The sequence below is a fragment of the Rhagoletis pomonella genome, unplaced genomic scaffold, assembly GCF_013731165.1.
Source record: "Rhagoletis pomonella isolate Grant_MI unplaced genomic scaffold, Rhpom_1.0 Rhpom_scaffold_00002, whole genome shotgun sequence".
Lineage (NCBI taxonomy): Eukaryota > Metazoa > Arthropoda > Insecta > Diptera > Tephritidae > Rhagoletis > Rhagoletis pomonella.
In genome coordinates, this window is record NW_023458556.1 from 94,972,686 (window position 1) to 94,989,850 (window position 17,165).

The window sequence follows — 17,165 nt, forward strand, 5'->3', positions numbered from 1 at the left end:
CCACTACACTATCGACGATTTCGACATCATGCATATAACATGTGATCGATAAAGCAGTCGGTGTACTTAACCGGAGCTTCTACCTCCGATTTGTGTTAATCAGACATTGAACAACCGGCCCTTAGACCGTGTAAAACTCGGTAAGTTTACGCGGCTTTTATGGGAAGGCCCCCTTTGTGAAGCAATTTTTGTTTCGTTGTATTTCTCATAACATCCCGCCATCTTGTCTCTATCGCTCTTGGCTAAAAAAAAAATTTAAAATTCCGAAAATTAACAGAAAACCTAAGTCAATATAGTTAGTGGATGAAATTTATTAATTTTAATCGCATATTGTTTTTTCATTTGTTTTCATTATTTTATCTTACATTTTAGTATAAAAATTTCTGAACAACACAGAGCAACATTGAAGTTTACGAGGTCGTTCACGCATCAAATTTGCCTCGTAAATTTACGAGGGGCTCGTAAATGGAGCTCCATACAAATTTTGACAGTTCCTTTACGAGGCTCGTAAATTTACGAGCTTTACGAGGTTTACGAGGCTTTTACGAGTTTAAAGGAAGATCCTTAATACAAATAAATTTAAGTAGCACATACATAAAAAGAAAGCTAAGTTGCAATTGCATCATCGGCGTCTTTACTATCCATCTTTACGCTATAACGACAAGGTAAAATATGAGCCGCTCACCGTCTATGGCAAACGACAGGGAGCATGTTGCGAGCCAGCTCGCGCACTTGTTCGTCGTGTGTGGCCGCGTGTAAAGCCATGTGCGATTTATATTAGTAGAGGTAGAAATCCCGAAAGGAAATTCGCCTTGGTATCGATACGAGTATGTTTTTCGATACGTACTCAGTACCAGTGTTGCCGTTGTGATCCATACACTTCAAAAGTGATATGGGTTTGTTCAAATTTTCGGAAGATTTCGGGGATTCCCTTAAATTCGTGAAGTTTCATGGCCGGTTGTTCAATGTCTGATTAGCGCCGGTTAAATACAATGACTGCTTTATTGATCACATGTTATAGTCAAGTGTGATAACCAGACATTGAACAACCGGCCCTTATACGGCTTTTGCACGCCACCTCTATTACGTAGTTCGCTCTCTCATTCGTAATTCGCACTCCAGTTACCCTTCGAATTACGCAATTCGGTATACAAAATTTTGAGAGCGAATTATCTTATTTGTTGGTAATTCAGATCCAATTATCATGCAAATTACGAACAAATCGGTGCCGCCTCTAATTTTTAACAGAAATTTATCGAGACTAGCTCACAAATCAATACTAGCATATTGACATAGTGCAGCGAATTTAAATTCAGCTTCTCCGCTGGCTTGGCGATGTCGTTCGGATGGACAGAAACGCTCCTGCTCTGAAAATATTCAACGCGGGCCGCGATGCTGGTAACAGAGGAAGAGGAAGGCCTCCTCTGCGTTGGAAAGACCAGGTGGAGAAGGACTTGGCTTCACTTGGCATTTTCAATTGGCGTCAGTTAGCACAGAAGACAAATGACTGGCGTGCTGTTTTGGACTCGGCCAAAATCGCTTAGGCGGTTTAAGCGCCAAATAAGAAGAAGAAGAAGCTCACAAATCAATACTAGCATATTTGCTGAGTTCGAAAAGTAAAGTTTATCAATGTGTAAATCCCTTATTTAATACGGAAAGTTATACATTTTTAGGAAAAACCTACATTTTGTACCAATTTTGAAGCGAAGAATAACAAAAACAAAACACAGAGACAGAGAACTGTCAAATCGAATGAAGAATATACCCGTGGGAATGGAATAATTTGCGATTCTAATTGGGGGAGCGAACAAAGAAATTCAGGACGGCGTGTGAAAATGGTATTAAACCGTGTAAAACTCGTTAGTTTACGAGGCTTTTATGGGCACGCTCCCTTTGCGAAAAGGTGTAAATAGGTGCGTAAAGTGACTGTTTGACAGACCCACCAGGATTTTGTGAAGCAATTTTTGGTTTCGTAGATTTTCCATAAAATCCCGCCATCTTGTTTCTATCACTCTTGGCTAAAATACCATTAAAAATGCGGAAAACTAGCAGAAAGCCCAAGTCAATACAATTAGTGAATCAAATTCATTCATTTTATTCGCGTATTATTTTGTTCATTTATTTTCTCATACATTTTAGTATAAAAATTTCGGCGCCTGGGCAACACTGAAGTTTACGAAGTCGTTTGCGCATCAAATTTGCCTCGTAAATTTACGAGGGGCTCCATACAAATCTTGACAGTTATTTTATGAAGCTCGTAAGTTTACGAGATTTACGAGGTTCACGAGGCTTATACGAGTTTAAGAGAAGACCCCTACCTTATTTTCTCGCTAATTTCGCGAGATACTTTTAAATTTTTCACGTAGTACAAATTTTAAAACATTTTAGTGAGAAAATATTTATGTATGCATGCTGTACAGCTTTCAAAATGCGATCAAAAATATTTAAACCTTAAGTTTAAAGAAAAATTCTTTAAATGAACTATGTATAAAGTTCTGATTTCATTCATTTATAATTTAGAGCGTTTATTTTCAGATTTAAAATTGATCCAATATGAAATGAGAAATAGCAATTTATTACAAATTGTTGAGAATCTGTGGAATGTATCATGTGTATACGTGTGTATTTGATAATTAACGTAAATGATCGACAGTTAATAGTTTTATGTATGTGTGTATATATGTTTGAATTCAATTTCCTATAAAATCTACACATAATATTTTTGTTCGTCTCTATACAAGATTAAAAACAATAATCTCTTTTTTTGTAGATAGTCACGATATGTAAAATATTTGTATTAATGTATGAATTACATGATTTTTTCGGTTATTGGCAATAATAAAAAGTAAAGGTACGAAACCAAATAGCATTTTTTAAGTTTTTTTTAACTTGATACTCTGATACTTAAATACATTGGCCCGTAGTCATAGTCAAAATAAAGTCGACTTTAAAGTTAGTTGCAGCTTTTTGACATAATTTTCAATGGGATATCTGTCAAAAAAAGCTGCAACTAACTTTAAAGTCGACTTTATTTTGACTATGACTACGGGCCAAGTTTTTCTAGTTTAGTTTTTGTTTCTTTTTTCTTTTACGATAAATTTTTTCATGACGACGCGGCAACACTGCTCAGTATGTGGCTCAAAAGTATCGATACCAAAATTACTTGGTATGAAAAATATGAGTTGCGTTCCAGCAGCAGTACGAATAGCAGGTTTTGCAGGATTTTACAGGATTTACAGTAACAGCTGTTTTCGCCATTAATAAACCTTATGTAAAGTGTCGTGCGGGAACAGCTTTCTGTAAAATCCTGTAAATTCCTGCTATTCGTACTGCCGCTGGAGCGCAACTATGGGCCCTGTCACACGGTCAGTAATTATCACGATATTTGGATCGCGATCCATATTGATGGTTTGATGGAGCGCGCACGTATGCTACATGTTCAATATTTCCGCGTCAGTACTTGCATAATTTTTGTACTGAACGCTTATTATGATGCAAGAAAATATTTTTATTTTGTATGAATAATTTGCGGATAATGCATTCCACAATTATTTTAAAGTCTCACATGTTAATTAAAAATTTCTCTATTTGTTTTGAAAGGTTTTAAGCAACGATAACGAAAGCATTGCGAATACGTCTTCGATGTTCGCATTATGAGAGTACAAGATGTACTGACGAAATGTGTGGATCGCGTTTTGAAAGTGCTACACGTTCAATATTTATTGACGGTATTGCGATCCGCGATCGAGATTTTAAAATTTATAAAAATTTTGCGTTATGGATCACGATCCATCAATACTGCATGCTACACCGTCGATAAATATCGCGATACTTGGATCACATCAATAAATACTGGCTGTGTGACAGACCCTTTCAGACACGTCAAGTCTGCTCGTGCGTTGGCGAAGGAGGTGGGACGAATGTACTTTTCCCCTCTCTGCTCACCTCTTTCGCCAACGAACCGAGCAGACTTGGAAGCAAAACTTGACGTGTCTGAAAGGGGTCACAGTGCTCAATGGAGTAGGAATTTTCGATATCGTATCGATTATACTGAATATCGATATTTCATGACACGATAATCGATTTTTTGAATCGATATCCCAAGGTCGATATATCGAAGACATCGATACTCTACCCGCAATATCGATATTCAAGTTGAAATTTATTTTTCATCTACAAAAAAGTGTATGGGAAAATACTAAAGTAGGTTTAATCAGCAGCTTGTGTGATTTATTTAGCTCTTAAGTTTGACAAACCGCTTGAGTCGTCCGGCATGCCGTTTTAATCCTCAGTACATATATAAATTAGAAATAGCACAATTAGGTGAGTTGATAGGCAGGTTTAATATTCTATTCAATTGGGAGTAGGATTTTCAACATCGATTTTTTCGATATCGAAATTGTTCAGCCCGATATACCCCCATATCGATTTTACATGCAATGAAATAAATCGATTCATGATATCGATACTTTCTTAAATATCGAACATTCCTACTTTGGAGTATTAAACTGGCTACACACGACGAACATCTGCGCGCACATATCCGCCAACATGCTCGTTGTCGTTTGCTACAGACGGCGAGCGGCTCATATTTGATTTTGTCGTGGTAGCGTAAAAATGATTAGCAAAGACGCGGATGATGCGATTGCAATGCTTTTAACTTAGCTTTTTTATGTATGTGTTACTTAAATTTATTTATATTTTACTTGTATGTATGTACATACATATACTTATAGTAATTTAGCCTCATTTATCAAAAATTAAATTAACAAACATGGCTGGGATGTATTTATCCGCCGATGTGCACACTTCAAGCATCAACACAAAATGAGGTTGTCGTTTTTGTTTCCAATGCGATGTTCGCAAACCACGCTACAAACGACGAGCATGCTCGCTGAAAATCAAATTTTTTTGATTTTTTGCTAGCATGCTCGTGAACCGCCCTACAAACGACGTACATGCACCGCAAGACGCTTTTACGCTTTGGGCGCAGCGCAGCTTGTACATAAGTTCGTCGTGTGTAGCCAGTTTTAGCTTGAAATAGTGATTTCAGTGGCAAAAATACATCGATGTTTTTCCTCGCATCAATGCATCGAAACTTACTTAGGGCTTACACCGGGCAATACGATCATGACAATAGCAATACATGCACACTTTTTCACTACTACATGCATACTTTTCCAATTCTGTCAATCACTGTCTTGATTATTTTCATTTGATTTCATTTATTTCGTTCAATACATTAGCGCATCAAGATTTGATCTTTTATTGCGCAATACAAAGAACATTAGAATATTAGAATAAAAGGATATAGAACAAAAATATATGTAATAACGAATATAGAAATATAAATATATAAATATGCAAGAATGAATAAACGTAATGACTAGAGTACAAACAGAAATTGTATAAAGCGTAGAAAGCTAAAGAGAAAATTTATAACCACCTCAATATGCGACTTTATCAGTGAAATATTCAAAGATAAGTTTTTTGAAATTGCCTTCACAAAGCGAGTTTTTTAAAGACAATGGAAGGGAGTTCCAAAGTCTGACTCCATTAACAAAAAAAGTCTTGCAATACTTAAATAATTAAACTTTGGCAATATAAAATTAAAGGTGCGTGTGCATTTGGAAAACTTAAGCTTATCATATAGATATTCTGGCTTTTTATAAACAATCAATTTAAACATAAATATACAATTACGAGCTTTTCTAAAGTTGCTTAGGTCGCAGCCAAGTATCGAGTTTCTGAATGTAGATAAATGGTTAAATTTCTTCAAGCCATATACGTACCTAGTGGCATGGTTAAATGTAACATCGAGTTTGTGGAGGGAATGAGAGTCTAGTTTGCTGTACACTATTTCGAAATTCGTAATTTGAGGAACAATAAAGCTTGAGACCAGCTTTTTTTCGTGTCTGAGGGTACGAAACACTTTTCGAGGCAACACTCTGAGGCAGCGCAAGGTGTAATAAATTTTTCCCACAACTTCATTGATGTGGTATTCACAAGTCACCTTGGAATTTATAGTAAAACCCAACCAATTGAAGCTTTGCAGCTCCAATATAAAGGTGAGTGATGTCAGAAAGAAGTATTTTATCCTTGAATATTGGTAATACATACGATTTTTGAGCATTTAGGCAGAGGAGGTTTTCAGCAGACCATTCAAGAATCGAGCACAAGCCCTCATTAAGCTTACGAGTTATATCCTGAACCATGCTGATATGGTTAGAGATATATAATTGAACATCGTCAGCGTAAGCGTGTAGACGAACATGGGAGCAGGAGTTGAAAATATCATTTATAAAAATACTGAAGAGCAGGGGACCTAGAACGGAGCCCTGTGGTACTCCGCAAGATGTTCCCACCAATCCTGAAAATGTGTTGCCGACTTTAACTTTCTGCATTCTGTTACTTAAATAACTGTTAAGAAGTTTTACTGCATTTACATCAAATCCAAAATAGTCAGTTAATTTGCCACACAGTAGGCTGTGGTTGACAGTGTCAAACGCCTTGGAGAAATCAAGGAGGCATAAAGGTGTTAGGTAGCCTTGATCAAACTCTTGACGCATATCGTCCAGTACTTTTGTGATGGCAGTCGAGCAAGAGCGAGCAGCTCTAAAGCCTGATTGACAAAGGCTGAGTAGGTTATTATTCTCGAACTCGGATATTAGTTACGCCATAAGCATCTCGAAAACTTTCGACAATCCGGTCAGTATGCTTATGGGTCTAAAATCAGCAGGAACGGAAGCACCAAGTTTCTTAGCTAGACGGGTAATGATTGCTACTTTCCATCTGGAGGGGAAAGTGGAGGTAGTGAAGCAGTGGTTTACCAGATGGGTGAGAGAACTTATAATATTTGGTAAAATTAATTTTATAAATTTAATTGGGATGCCGTCGGTGTCAATGGCGCTGGATTTTATGCGGTAAACGCACTTAGCTACTTCAGTTTCAGCTGAAATTTCCTTGAGGGCGATGATCTGGAAGAGGTTGTGAGCTATTATGTACTACGGAAGAATTGGATGAATCAAAAAATGTGTTAAGGAGATTAGGTTCGAGAAAACAAGAAGCTTCAGAGCATGGCCGTACGCCTAACCTTTTCAAATAAGACCATAACTGTTTAGGGGGCAAATCAGTGTTGATTTTGCCACAGTAGTATTTCTTTTTAGCGAGGTGAACAGAAAAGGAAGCATTATTCCGAGCTCGCTTATAAGCATTCCAATTGTCAATATTTGGCCTTCTTTTCCAAACATTGTGTGCGATGTTCCGGTTTTTAATGGCCGCTTTGACTGCGCGGGAGAGCCAAGGACAGGAACGCGGTGCAGGAGTAAGCTTGCGAAGTGGCACGTGCTTATTTAAAAAATAGAGTATGCTTTGAGTTAAGAAGTTTAATTTGTCATCAACCGTGACTAATTGCCAACAATAGTCCCAGGAAAATTGGTTCAAGTCCGAAAATAATCTGTCCAATTTAACTGCATTGTAGTCACGGTAAGAAAAAGCCGTAATAGGAAAAACATTTTGACACAATTTGGACTTAAATGTACAAAAAATTAAATCATGATGGAGACAAAGGACAACTGATCAAATAGAACGACGGACGTGGTAGGGGGAGCAATAAATATATCTAACAAACTCGGACGCGCATTACAAGAAAACCTAGTGAGTATTTTAGAATTAACAATACGCATGCCAGTACATGCAACAGTGTCTATGAAATTGGTCGATGTTGAGTAAAAGGTTATTAGGTTTATATTAAAATCACCACAAACAATCAAATGGTCGTAGTCAATTAACTGAGTTGAAATATCTTCAAAGAAAGGTAGATAAGAAAAGTTTTTATTGGGATTGTACACACATGACACAAGTACTTTAGAGTAAGTATCGGACAGAACCACAGATAAAAACTCAATTTCAGATGTAGATGAACGACTTGCAACCTTAACATCTGAGTAATCTCTACAGTAGATAGCTACACCTCCTCTTTTTTTACATAAACAATCATTTCGGAATAGCTTGTAATTAGGAATGGAATAGAAGCTGTCTGGAATATCAACGTTAAACCAAGTTTCCGTCACGCAGATGACATCGACAGAAAATATTTTAAAGATACTTCTAGCATAATCTGGTTTTTCGTTGTTTAGACTGCGAGCGTTGAAGTGAACAGTTTTGAACCCGTCTACATGTTTACCTAGCACGTTTAACAAGACAGTATGATCAGTCGGCATTGCAATGGTCAACGAAAACAAATGCACGAACAAACAAACAACAATAGAAAACAAATAAGAGTTCGTATGTTAATATTCAGCTTATCAGCATAGGTGCGGTGGATATAAATTGCCTGAACAAAAAGAGAGTGGAAATAAATCCAAGAGGGTTTAACAAAACAAATGCAAAACAGAAGCAATATAAATAGAAAAACACACAAATGTGTAAATTAAAATGTATGTATGTATATATATGTACTGATTTTGGTGGGGAGTACTCTTCACCTCGTCCAATACAACGTTCGAAGCGGTATGACATTATTGGGCGTCGCCCTGCACGGGATTCTGTGACTGAATCTTTCCGTCAATTGCTGATTGCATTGGATCGTAAATATAACCTTAGGCTTTATCTCGTCCTTGCAACGATCTTTTTGGTGTTGGCGTTTATTTACGTTATTTTGTATCAGTAAACACGTCTTTTTGATTGAAATATGTAATTTGTATGTAACAGCATTTATGTTAAAAGTTTTTATTTTAATTTGCAAGTGTCCAAAAAATGTCTAAAAATTCTCGTAGTAAATATCGCTGCTTTTGAAGAGTAACTTAATCGAATATGTATGTAACTATGTTAAATATTAAGTAGCGCGGACAATGTTAAGCAGGTCACTGCTGCTTGGTTTAACTAAACAAATGCAAAACAGAAGCAATAGAAATAGAAAAGCACACAGATGTGTAAATTAAAATGTATGTATGTGTATATGTATATAGCTATGTTAAATATTAAGTAGCGCGGACAATGTTAATCAGATCACTGCTGCTTGGTACAGGAACAGGTTCGCTGCTAGCTGAAATGCGGACGAATACTCTCCCTCGGCGGGAGAATACGCTGTGTACTTGGTTTGTTTTCTTGAATTTAAGAGCAGCTTGCAGAATTTTTCTGTTGTCCGCAGAAAGACTGTCAAAAATGTTAAAGCTGCTGTCACTGTCAAATCCAGCCAGTTTAAGAGAAACAGCGGACTTCCTTTTTTCCGGTAGTGAGAAAACGCAGAGAGAGTGCGATTGCGGTCATAGGTTGAGTGAAACTTAACAACCACAGCACTGTTAGGGCGCTCAGCCGTGCGCTTGGTGCGAAAGATGTCACGAATAGGGGGAGGGGAAAACTCAATAGATTTGCATACGCGTTCGAAAGTGTTGGACAAATTTTCTTCGCTGGCAAACGGAAGACCAAAAATGACAGCATCGGCCGAATGGGCGCTAGTTACTTTTTCGTTTTTGAGTTTCCTTAACTCCTCCCTAACTGCAGTTAGTTCAGCAGACAAACTGAGCGCCCTTCCTCCTCTCCTCCTCCAGCCGATTACACCTACGTTCCACTTTGTCCATACGTTGCGCGAAAGCTTCGATATTCTGCTGCAACTTAGCTGTGAACTTACGCTCGAGTGAAGAAATCTCTTCAGATAGTTGAGAGTAGAGACCGCTAATTCTCTCAGGGATCCTCTCTTTCATCAACAAAATTTTATCTTCTGTTGATTTCAAAGTTGTGAGTATAGACTCAGAGAGGGACCCGTTACTCTCGAGCCGCAGATTTTTTGATGCTGGTGAATCTTTGTTTGCTGATGTTGCTTTACGCTTACCGGCTCCATAAGAAGATATAGGTAGGTTTAATGTAGAAAGCGAAGACAGGTGAATATCAGCAAGCGGCGAGAAGCTTTACTCAGGAACTCAAGTGTATTAAAATAGCAAACCTTTTTCTAAAAAGCGGTTATACCGGGTTAAGCAAAAAGTTTACGGGAGCGCAAATGAAACACGTCCGTCTCTCACAAAGCACAACTCACTTACAATGATTTGACGTATGCAGACAATAATTTTGATGTCTTGTGCAAGAAAGAAGATAAGTTCATAACAAAAGATCTAAAATAACGCTAGAGACGCTGATGTGTTTGTAAATTTGTCTCTTCTTTACAATTTTTTAGTTTTTAGCTTAAATAGCTCGCGCGAAAAGCGTATTATAATACAACGTTCAAGTCCGACATTTTGCTCAAAATGAATTGTCATAACTATTGTCAGGACGCCTACGTTACGGAGACAATGATCAGCGTTTTTGACTACTATGTAATACATGCATCTTAATTGACTTGACAGCATTGTCCAATGTAAACGCGCCGTTACATCGATATTTGTTGATTGTTGTTGTTGTAGCGGCTACTAAGCCCCGCTCGGGTCGGTTCATCTGTCAACGTTGTCGTCTGTTTCAGCTAAGGGGAGGCCCAGGAAGTGTGCGACTTCAACAGGGTCTGTCCATAAGGACAGGGGCGTCAGCTGGGTGGGGTTCCCAGGGCATGTGAAGAGGTTCCGAGAGTCATGTGGCGACTCTCCACATGTCGGGCATTGGTTGGGCACATCCTCATTAATTCTGCTAAGGTATGAGTTAAGCTGCTGCAATAGCCAGAGTGAAATTGAGCTATTGTGGTGCAGGTCTTCCGAGGCAGATAAAGTTCAGTCCCGTCTAAGCAAACACAGTTTTATACACTTTGTTTCAATGTTCATCAATGTCTTTATTACTTCATGTAAAATTCACTTTCTCCGCGTTCTCATTACTTTAAAATAGGAATTCCAAGTAAGCACAAATTCTGAGCTTTAATGAATAAATTAAAAGTTAAGTAAAAAACGAAAACCGCAAAATATATGATTGGATGTAATCAAAAAATCAGAATATCCACACTCGGGATGTGTATATAGTATCGGCAAAGCAGTCCTAAAGGCCCTTACACACAATACAGCAGTTTGGCTAAATGGGATTTAGCCATCCTGTTCCGCCATGCACTTGTGCAGAATCATTATTCAAAAAACGTCTTGAAGGTCGGACAAGGATCGAATCGCGGAGGCGAGTTCTTTCCTTTTGGTAGCGCGCCGCCTCGATCTCTCGGTCCGTATGTTGGAAACCAAAACTTCGTTTACGAGAAGGGGTTCGGGCGTACCGTACGGAGCGTCGCTGTGCGGACTTGTTCCGGTCTTGTGTCGACCGCTGTGGCGTACGACCCTTCTTCGCGTTTAATGGGGTTCGACTTCTGCGGTTCCTGATCCTCATACCGCCAGGCAGGGACACTTGTTTTACGCAGTTGGGTACGGCTCTTGCCATCCTGCCGCGGGGTGCGGCTTCGACTCGTCCGTCGTAGAGTCTGGTATCTGCTTCCGCGCCGCGGGGAGCGGCTTCTGCTTGCTCGCCGTGGGGTGCGGCTTTTGCTCACGCGCCGGTGTCGGGAACAAGAGTGCGAAAATCCAGCATGGGAATGCATAAGCTTACGCGAGGTGACCTGGTCGTAATCACGACGTCTGGCCTGTGTAGCTCGGGTCTGTAGATCAGTGGGCTTACCTTTCTCGACGAGTAGTATGCTGTAATGGGCGAGACCGTATTTTTGGCAGCTATGCCGCGAGTCACAACAGCCGGTGATGTGGGACCGTGCCAAGCAATTGCGACAGTAGCCTTGGTGCGTGTTGGCGATAGCAGATTTGACAGCGTGTGACCTCGGCGTCGGACACGTTGACTGTAAATAGAAAGGGCTTTAGTGTTGGTATATGATGAGTTGAAAGGCAAAGTGATTGTAATGGAATAATAAAGGGATTTATTAGTTACGAGTACTGCAAAACACACAACTTCACACTCGGACGTGTAAGTACGAACGACTGCGTGCGGACATCTACGACCCGGACATAGCCATCGGGTCCGGGATGAATTTTGATGATGCGTCCTAACCGCCATTCGTTCGGCCGCTACCCCCGTCCTTGATAACCACCATTTCACTTTCTTCGATCTACTTCTGCGGATGTTGCCATTTATAGCGCTTGTGGAGCTCCTTGAGATATTCATCCTTCCATCTACGGCTAAACTTATGATGTGAAGCCTTCAGCTTTTCCCAGTGGTTGACCAGTGAGATGTTTTCCGCGTCGGGTTCGGGAATCGCCGTGAGTGGAGCGCCTCTCAGAAAGTGACCTGGGGTGAGAGCTAAAATATCATTAGGATCATGTGAGAGGGGAGATAATGGTCGGGAATGCCTGCCTCAATACGGGTTAGTAGAGTGGAGAACTCTTCGAAATTGAATTTCTCTTTTTTAAATGGGTTTTAAAGCTTTTGACAACTGACTCCCAAAGGCCGCCCATAAGGTGGGCACCTGGGGGGATGAATACCCAGTCAACTCCTTGAGGGGAATAATTTGATAGAATGTCCTTGGAGACTTCTTTCGGAAATTCCGGAAATTCCGGAAATTCTCTGCTGAGAGCTCGGTGTGCTCCAACGAAGGTTGTGCCATTGTCGGACATAATCCTCAGGGCAGACCCCTTCGACCGACGAATTTTGCGAAAGCTGCGCGAAATGCTTCTGTTGTGAGATTAGAGCACAATTCTAGATGCACAGCCTTGGTCGAGAAGCAAACAAAAACCGCGACATAACCTTTGAGAAAGGTTGCCGTTCTGAGCTGAGACGCTTTAATCTGAAATGGACCTGCGAAGTCTACACCAGTTGTCAAGAAAGGGGTGGACAAACTACAGCGTTCTGGGTGAAGCGCGGGCATGATTTGAGACTGAGCCCTCTGTTTATGAAGCGCACAGACTTTTCCTTAGTCGAGATACAGGGAGTATATCTTCTTTTCGCGAGCCCATGGTTGAGGAACCGAAATACGTAAGCAAGCGCGCACAATGCACGAGGAAAAGATCAGAACCGTTCGAGCACATCGGCTAGCTCTTCTATAGCGAGATTGACAACTATGTTTCTTTGCTCGGGAGGCAAAATTGTCGGAACGGTAGTTTTTGGCCAGGCTTCTTCGGAGCGTAGAAGCCAATCTGGGCCATTCCACCAGAGAGTGTTGGACGCCAATTCTCGCGGATTACAACCTCGGGTACCCAAGTCCGCAGGATTTTCAGGTGTGAGGCGGTTTTTCTAACCACGCAAGTACAATTTGAGAGTCCGACCAAAGGAACGTATTCTCTTAGTAGAGGTCAAGGTTTTATTGTATGGACTTGACCAAATGGGCAAGCAAGACAGCGCCGCAGAGTTCCAACTGCGGGATACTAACGATTCGAAAAGGTGCCACTTTTCCTTTTGCTGTTAAGAGGAGGCAGTCGACTTTTCCGTCAAGATCCGTTGTGCGCAGGCAGAGAGCATCGCAGTATGCCTTTTCTGAGGCGTCGCGAAATCCGTGAAGCTGGAGTCGATGTATGGGTGAAAACTTTACCCATCGAGGGATTTCGATGGTCGAGATATGAGGTAAGTTCTCTAAAATTTGATTCCATTTCAATAGCGATCCTGGCCTGACGCCTTCATCCCAATCGGTACCTCCTAAATAAATATTGAAGAAGCAATTTGGCTTGAGTCATATTGGGTGAGAGCCATCCTGCCGGGTCAAAGAGTTTTACGATTGTTGATGAGATTTGCCGCTTCGTTGCAGTCTTTGTAGCATTAATGGGAGCAACTGAGTATGACCTGTGGGATCAGATCACTTCCGATAATCATATCGATTTGGGCTTGTTGGAAACAGTTGGGGTCTGCCAAGTCCAACATGGCGAATTGATTCCAATCGGGTTTTTCAATAGTGAAGGTAGGAACAAGTCTAGTCAATTGTGGAAGACGATAGCTTGGATATCAATCGACTTTCGGCGAAACTAATTTCACGGAACATATATGGCTGGAATTTCTAATTAATTTTCCACCCATTCCGGAAATTTCATATTGAGCCTTTCCGGTGGGGAGTCTTAAAGCTTAAAAAGACGGCAGCGTTGATCCGGTTTAACTCGGACTTAATCCGGATCAACTGCAGTTAATTCCCGAGTTGATCCGGATAAACGCTGCCGTCTGTTTATGTTTTTAGGCGATTTTACACTTTCGAGGTGATGAAAGTTTTTTAAGAACCTTGATCGATGAGACCTCGAACCTTATGCAATACTCCGAGATGCTCTATTAAGACGAGAGCTGTTGGAAGTAAAGTTTTTCCTTCGTTTACTGTGTGCATGGATTGCACCTGTGGACTGTATCCATAGGTCGCTGGTTCATATCCGGCTCGAAGGACCAATAAACAAACACAGTTGAATACACTTTGTTTCAATGTTCATCAATGTCTTTATTACTTCATGTAAAATTCACTTTCTCCGCGTTCTCATTAGTTCAAAATAGGAATTTGAAGTAAGCACAAATTCTGAGCTTAAATAAATAAATTAAAAGTTAAGGAAAAATAAAAACCGCAAAATATATGATTGGATGCACGGTGGACAGAATACAGAAGGTGGCGCCGATGGCAACAGCGTTAATCGGCTCTCAGTGAATTTGACAGAATCAGCTTGTTTGCTGACGTCACAGTCGAGTTGACAGCAGTAGTGATGTGCTGAGTTAATACTTTTAAGTATTGATCGATATTCGGAACCGATTTAAAAAGTACATTTAGGTTTGGAATAAAAGCACACATAGGCCAAAAATATGGAAAACCCGGTTCAGGGAAACTCGCCTATCAAAACCCGAATGAAGGAGCCAATAGAGCTTTTAATACTAATCCAAATAAAAGATGTCGGTTCGAGGCCATAATGTAGAGAAACTCTTACTTGTTTGAAGCATTTTTGTTCCAGCTGAATCACACAATATCATTTTGTAGGCCTGGGGACACATTCTGTAACCAGTTAGCGACAATTTTCGAATCGGTATCGGTTTTGTCAACGTATGATATGAAATTTTTTTACGTCAACAAGTGCGATATCGATTCGAAACTTGGCGCTAGCTGGTTACAGAATTTCCCCCTTGACAGGCTTCGGTAAAAGTGCACTTTAGCGAAGGTAGGTCAAAGTGGACGGAAAAAGTTCGAGAGTGGTATCAATCGACGCGTCTTAACGCCAATAATAACAATCCGAGACCGGAAATTAACATTTTTAATTAGTTAAAGAGTTATTTGCAAAAAACACTTGCACTTTCCGCACTACGTTTTGATGAATTTCACGCAAATGAATAGAATAAATGAACTTAATTTAACAGGTCTTTATTAGTTTTTATACATTTGTGATATTTTAAGTGTACACTTTCGCGAAATTCTGTATTTAATAGCAATATTCCGATGGTGAAAATCCGCACAACAATCTTGCGTAGTTAATATAAATAACATGGAGGGAAACTAGTGTTGCCACTCTATTAAAAATAAAATGGAACTAAATTGCTGCTGCCCCGGATTAAAAAAGTTTTTGTCCGTCCAACACCTTTCTGCGTAGGCGGCCTTCGGCCGCGCTTAAGGATTATAACCCTCACAACGTAGAATTCTCCTTTCTGTGTTGCCAAAGAAAAGGGGCAGTACACCTTTTGCAGAGAACACCTTTCTGCGTAGGCGGCCTTCGGCCGCGCTTAGGGATTATAACCCTCACGACATAGAATTCTCCTTTCTGCGTGCGAAGAAAAGGAACAGAAATCCCCTTTTTACAAAAGTATATTTCTTGTGCATTATTTGGGTATTTTTAAAGTTGAAATACAAATTGTATTAATAGAGTGGCAGCGCTAGTTTTCCTCCATCTTATTTATATTAACTACACAAGATTGTTGTGCGGATTTTCACCATCGGAATATTGCTATTAAATACAGAATTTCGCGAAAGTGTACACTTAAAACATCACAAATGTATAAAAACTAATAAATACGTGTTAAATTAAGTTCATTTATTCCATTCATTTGGGTGAAATTCATCAAAGCATAGTGCGGAAAGTGCAAGTGTTTTTTGCAAATAACTCTTTAATTAATTAAAAATGTTAATTTCCGGTCTCGGATTGTTATTATTGGCGTTAAGACGCGTCGATTGATACCACGCTCGAACTTTTTCCGTCCATTTTGACCTACCTTCGCCAAAGTGCACTACTACCACAAGTTCAAGTGTTTTAGCCGATGTCATATAAATTAATAATGAAAGTTTTTTCTAAACTTCAAATGCATAAATATAATGGGGAAGGTTTAATATAAAGAATCGGTATCGGGTGCCGAAAAGGAAGTATTGGCTACCGAAAACTGTTAAGTATTGGGTACCGACAATTCGGCATATCACTAGAGAGCAGTTTTATTTGCCGCTCTCAGTTCTCAACTCTACGATGACGTCACGCCAAAATTACTCTCACGAATTCTGCTGCAATCGGCGCAATCTTGTATTCTACCATTCTTGTATTGGATGTAATCAAAAAATCAGAACAGCCACACTAGCTATGTGTGTATAGTATCGGCAAAGCAGTCCTAAAGGCCCCTACACACGATACAGCCGTTTGGCTAAATAGGATTTAGCCACCGTCCACGTCAGGTGGTTGGGTGCCTAGAACTGCATTCGCAGGGCGGGAGTCTACATAAGTCGAGACTGATTCCCTGTGGATGCCGTTCAGGGCCTGTCGGTGGCTGACGGGTCCAGAGAAGTGTTGCCGCGAATCTTTTTTAGTGGTAGCCAAATTCCTTTAAAAAAAGGGCTAAAAAAGAGCTAAAAAGGGTCGTTGTGGCTAAAAATGGTAGCAAAAATTTTCTACTTACATATACATATATGTATAATAGACTGCATCACCCAAAAAAGTTGCGGTTTTTCCGCCAGGATTACAAAATGTATAATATTTTAAGACATCCGCCAAAATATTTCGGAAAAATATTAAGATTTAAGTGAGCTGGACCGATTTGAAAATACCTCCAAAAATGGAGGTTTTTATGAATAAAAATAGTTTCTTAAAGAACTTTTTGAAAAAAGTCCCCTCAGATGACCAAACAGATTAAGCTTAAAAAATCTGCATAAAAATATTTAAAAATCTTTTCAACGGAATCGTAAGAACGAGATTTTTGATGCTGTTTTTTTTACTTTTTCAAAGATAGATGTACAAAAAACTTGAATAACTCGGCCAAAACTATTCTTATTTGGACTTATGGAATCTCGATAGAAAGGTATTTTCACACTGTTTTTATTTCTGTCCAAAAAGAAAGTCATT

The 17,165-nt window shown here is 39.7% G+C and overlaps 1 long non-coding RNA gene across 1 annotated transcript in view; it reads left to right on the forward strand.

Annotated features, from left to right (window-relative positions):
* The first annotated feature begins 5,736 nt into the window (after window positions 1-5,736).
* LOC118734208 overlaps window positions 5,737-17,165 on the forward strand; it is a 24,840-nt gene continuing 13,411 nt past the window's right edge. Inside the window, exons 1-2 of the long non-coding RNA XR_004992353.1 lie at window positions 5,737-6,068; window positions 6,138-7,656. This is a non-coding gene — a long non-coding RNA (uncharacterized LOC118734208). The remainder of the gene's footprint in view (window positions 6,069-6,137; window positions 7,657-17,165) is intronic.